This window comes from Rutidosis leptorrhynchoides, chromosome 11, assembly GCF_046630445.1.
Source record: "Rutidosis leptorrhynchoides isolate AG116_Rl617_1_P2 chromosome 11, CSIRO_AGI_Rlap_v1, whole genome shotgun sequence".
In the NCBI taxonomy this organism is placed as follows: Eukaryota; Viridiplantae; Streptophyta; class Magnoliopsida; order Asterales; family Asteraceae; genus Rutidosis; species Rutidosis leptorrhynchoides.
The window spans coordinates 280,551,633-280,557,704 of record NC_092343.1 but is presented as its reverse complement, the minus strand read 5'-3'; positions in this window follow the sequence as shown (position 1 = coordinate 280,557,704).

The following is a 6,072-nucleotide window of genomic DNA, read 5'->3' as shown; positions in this document are numbered from 1 at the left end:
TTCATGTCACTATGCATTTGAGTCATACTCTTTTATAGTGCTACCGGCTCCGTGGTTCACACTTTGGTGCTACCGGCTCTGTGGTTCACACCTCATTTTATAGTGCTACCGGCTCTGTGGTTCACACTCCGATGCTACCGGCTCCATGGTTCACATCTCAAACATGCACTATGATGCTACCGGCACCGTGGTTCACATCATAGCACATTCACACACACACTATGGCATTCCCGGCTCCGTGGGTCACACCATAGCTTACAAATAAATATACCATATACATGCATGTATAATTACTCCACTCACCTCAAAGTCTTGTGAAAGGATACCCGAGCTTGCAAGACCTCAAAGCAATGTACCTATCATGTTATACATATTATCAATCGCATAACTCAAGTTGGTCAACCAATTCTTTCACCATTCTAAAGCCATTTTGACCCAAGGTGCAATTTCAACCCATTTTGCACCCTTAACCCTAATAATGGGTCAACTTCACCAAAAACCCTAACTCTAGCCAATTACGGTCTTATTACACTTTTAATCACGAGTTTAACCCATTTTCACACTTGCAAGACCACTTAGGTCATTAAAGACTCATTTGACCCATTTCAAGATCAACACACCCATTTGGGTCATCCATATCCAAATAACACCCATTTACATATCATAAAAGTGTTCTAGCAACTAACTAACCAATTTAAGACTCAAAAGTTCAATTAACAAATTTAAACCCTAGGTTAGTCATCAATGAGTCTTCATAACCCATATTCACCCAAAATCCCCAAAACACTAACAAAATGGGTCTTTGGTTCATCACTAGCCCAAACCCTAACCCTTAAACACTTTAAACTATGGAAATCAAGTTTAGGACTTACCACCACAACCAAATAGTAGCTAGTGAGGAGATGAACAACTTTAATGCTAGCACTTTGACCCGATTCGAGCTTCTTCTTCCTTAGTTTGAGCTTTCTCACTCTAAAGTCTAATTCTCTCTCTAAATTAAATTGGAAGATGATAAGGTGGTTGTGAATGGAGTGAATGAGGCTCCCAAACTGATCCAAGGCATTAAATTCGGCCCCAAAGTGATTTTACCAAAATGCCCTCAAAATATCTAATAAAAAGGAAAAGGGGAATCTGTCGCAGATAGGTGGCGCGGCGCGTGATACCCCCGGTTCAGAATCCTTTTTACTTTTAAAATATAAACAACACAACCACGCTTCAAGTATCGTAATTACACTTATATACACTACAATTATTCGGGTCTTACAACTCTCCCCCACTTATTCAGATTTCGTCCTCGCAATCCAAGCCGCATGACAAGAGGGAAGATAAACCAACACAAACTTTTCGGGCTCCCAAGTGAACTCGGAACCTTTACTCCGTCGCCATTGAACTTTAAAAGTTCTCACCTCTTTATTCCTTAACATTTTCACCTTCTCATCAAGTATGGCAATCGGCTCTTCCACATATTCTAACTTGTTGTTTAGCTCAATTTCGTCTAATGGCATCCACGAAGAATCATCCGCAAGACACTTACGGAGATGGAAAACATGAAACGTGTTATGGATCCCTGCAAGCTCTTTGGGTAATTCCAAACGATATGCAACTTTACCAAAACGAGCTAAAACCTTAAATGGCCCAATAAACCGAGGAGTTAACTTTCCCCGTTTTCGAAATCGAATAATACCCTTCCATGGCGAAACCTTAAGCATCACCATATCACCTTCTTGAAATTCGATCGTTCGTCTACGTTTGTCGGCATACGACTTTTTTCGGTCTTGAGCCTTTTTCAAATGTTCCCGAATAATATCAATCTTGTTATTCGTCTCCAAAACCAAATCGGTACTCCCGATTTCCCTTTGACCCACTTCTCCCCAACAAATGGGAGTTCAACACCTTCGCCCATATAGCATCTCATAAGGTGGCATCCCGATACTAGTGTGATAACTATTATTGTACGAGAATTCCACCAAGGGCAAATGCTCATCCCAATTACCACCGAAATCATAATGCACGCCCGTAACAAATCTTTCAAAGTTTGATTCGTACGTTCGGTTTGACCGTCCGCTTGAGGATGATACGCCGTGCTCAGTTTTAATTGCGTACCCATATCTTCATGAAATTTTTCCCAAAACCGGGATGTAAAACGGGTATCTCGATCCGAAATAATAGATATAGGAACCCCATGTCGCGAGACCACTTCCTTGATAAATAACTTAGCCAAGGCCTCCGACGATATCGCTTCTTTAATGGGAAGAAACAAAGCACTTTTCGTCAAACGATCAACTATCACCCAAATCGTATCAAATTGGGTTCTCGCCGTCTTTGGTAACTTTGTAATGAAATCCATGGTAATGTGCTCCCATTTCCAGTTCGGGATTTCTAACGGTTGCAACTTACCATACGGCTTTTGGTGCTCGGCCTTAACTTGCAAACAAGTAACACATTGTTCAACATATTTTACAACATCACGCTTCATGCCCGGCCACCAATAATCTTTCCTTAAATCAAGATACATTTTCGTCGCGCCCGGGTGAATGGAATACTTTGACTTATGTGCTTCATCAAGTAGCACTTGTCGATAATCACCCATCTTAGGCACCCACACCCTTCCTTGAAAAGACAACAAACCACGCGAGCCCATAGTAATGAACTCCGATTGCCCCACAATTCTCTCCTCATGCTTTTTGTGAACGTAAGCCTCAATTTGAATTACACCTTGCTTTTCAAGAAAATCGTTAGTAATAATCATACGTAACAATCCCAATCGTAACGCCGGGTGATGACTCTTTCGACTTAACGCATTCGCGACCACATTCGCCTTGCCCGGATGATAAAGTATTTCACAATCATAATCTTTTACCACATCCATCCACCTACGTTGACGATAATTCAAATCTCGTTTATTAAAGAGATTTTCAAACTCTTATGATCCGAATAAATCGTACTCTTGACACCATACAAGTAATGGCGCCAAATTTTCAACGCATGTACCACCGCCGCCAACTCAAGATCATGAGTCGGATATCTAGTTTCATGTTCCTTTAACTGTCGAGAGGCATAAGCGATGACTTTACCCCTTTGCATAAGAACACACCCAAGCCTGTTTAGAGAAGCATCACAATAAACCGTCATATCTTCCACACCTTTCGGCAATACTAACACCGGAGCTTGGCACAACTTCTCTGTTAACAATTGAAAATCAATTTCTTGCTCGTTTTCCCAATTAAATTTAGCATTCTTCCTCGTCAATTTCATCAATGGAGAAGCAATCTTAGAAAAGTCTTGGATAAAAAGACGATAATAACCGGCCAATCCGAGAAAACTTCGGATTTCCGTAGGCGTAGTCGGTCGTCCCCAACTCTTCACCGTCTCGATCTTCCCCGGATCCACTTGAACGCCGTCTTTGTTCACAATATGACCAAGGAATTGGACTTCCCTTAGCCAAAATTCACATTTGGAGAACTTTGCATACAACTTCTCCTTTCGTAACGTCTTCAATACTTCACGCAAATGACGTTCATGTTCGTTCATACCTTTCGAGTAGACTAGTATGTCGTCAATGAACACTATTACCGACTTGTCCAACATAGGTTGGCACACTCGGTTCATAAGATCCATGAATGCCGCCGGTGCATTCGTAAGACCAAAAGGCATCACCACAAATTCAAAATGCCCATAACGCGTTCGAAAAGCCGTTTTCTCGATGTCTTCCTCGCGGACCCGCATTTGGTGATAGCCGGACCGTATGTCGATTTTAGAGAAATACATTGCACCTTGGAGTTGGTCAAACAAATCGTCAATCTTAGGTAAAGGATAACGATTCTTGATCGTCACTTTGTTCAACTCCCGATAATCGATGCACATCCGCATACTACCATCCTTCTTCTTTACGAACAATACCGGAGCGCCCCACGGCGAAGCACTCGGTCGAATAAAACCCTTTTCGAGTAACTCTTGGATTTGATTTAACAACTCTTGCATTTCCGTCGGTGCTAAATGATAAGGAGTTTAGCAATGGGGGTAGCCCCCGGAACCAACTCAATGCGAAATTCAACTTGTCTTTCCGCCGGAACACCTGGTAACTCGTCCGGAAAAACGTCTTCAAATTCATTAATCACCGGAATTTCACGAATGGGTGGTGGCTCATTAAAAGTATCAACAACATGAGCAAGGAAAGCCATGCCACCAGTAACAACGAAACGACGTGCCCGTGCAAAAGTGCATATCGGCATCGGTCTCCTTCGCTTATCACCATGAATAATCAGCTCTCCCCCACTTAGGGTCTTCACACGAATAAATTTTTCATGACAAGCAATATCGGCTCTATTACGATCGAGCCAATCCATGCCCACAACAATATCAAAGTCGCCCAAAGTCATTGGAATGAGATCAATTTCAAAACTTTCGGCACCAAACACAACATTACAATTTTTACACACATCAACCACTAGCGCCGTCTTGCCATCCGCTATTTCAACTTCTACCGGACGACTCAACTTTACTAGCGGTTTATTTAACTTAGGCACAAATCTTGGAGACACGAAAGACAAGTTAGCACCACTGTCAAAAAGTATCCGTGCCGGATTAGAGTTAACCATGAAAGTACCTGAAACGACTTCATTGGATTGTTTGGCTTCTTCGTTTGTCATCAAATATTTTCGACCCCTAGCGCTTCCCGCCGCTTTCTCTAACCGCTTAACATTATCCTTATTCAATTCGGGACATTCCATCCTCCTGTGCCCCTCTTTACCACAATTATAGCAAGTGAGTTTTGGTGCTGAAGTCGCACTTGTACAATCACGAGCCATGTGCCCATGTTGACCACAATTATAGCATTTGGGCCCAAAACCCCCGGACGCACCCTTCTTCACACTACCAACGCTCTCAGAACCCTTCTTGCTCTTCTTATTGGAAAAGTTCGATTGACTCGAATTCTCGAACTTCCTCTTACCAAAAGTAAAACCACCCTTTCTTATCATAAGCGCTTCAAAACCTTTAGCCATATTAAACAACTCATCGAAGCTTTTCACCATGTTTACACTAATCTTTTCTTGATAACTATCATTTAAAGTTCGATAGAAATCTTCCTTCAACATCTTATCATTCCCGACATACTCCGGGCAAAATTGGGTCTTGGACAAAAACACGGATTTGAGAGTGTTCAAATCCATCGACCCTTGCCTCAAGGAACGTAGCTCATCCTTAAGCCTTGTAAGATCGGCCGAAGTTCGGTATTCATCGAAATACTCCGCTTTGAATTCGTCCCAAGTGAAGTCCATACATTGCACTTCACCATAAAGATGGATTTTCGCGTCCCACCATAACTTAGCGTCGCCCCTTAACATGCTAGACCCGTACCTTGTCTTCTTATCGAGAGGACATTCGCAAGTACGGAACGCCCCCTCCATATCGGAGATCCAACGGGCACTTTTAAGAGGATCTCTTTCACCCTCAAAAGTGGGAGGTTGAGAATTCTTGAAGTTCTTATAGAAAAAGTCCCGTCTCCTCACATTATCCTCTTAAAGAACGACCTTAACTTGCTTCTTTACCATATTGACTAGTTGCTCGTCAATCGTATCTAGGAACATCTTCTTAACATCTTCGAGAAACTCCGCTTTTTGACGTTTAAAGATGGCCTCAACCTTGGCCGTGAACTCGGGGTCCTCACTCGTGCCCCCATTATCGGTGTCGTGTCCGTTTCTCATCTTCATTCTATAAAACGAAGTAATTAAGCAAAGAAACGAAAGGACATAACACATAGGTATATACATATACACCACACTACGCCATCTTGCTCAACAATCGTCGTACGTCGCTCGTTTGACACGATTTAAACCCGTAACAATGGTAGCTAATCATTGTTACGTGAACACGTCGCATTAAGTCGCTAGTACAACGTCTATCTCGCTTGATGATTGTAAAAAACATACCACAAAACAATTAGCGCGAGGTTAGTTAACATATACCAAAGTACTAACAATTCCTGATCCGGCCCAAAGTCTTACAAGTCCCGCATAAAGCGTACACACAATAAAGTCTAAGTCTAGGCACCTATCTCAAGTCGCCTAAATC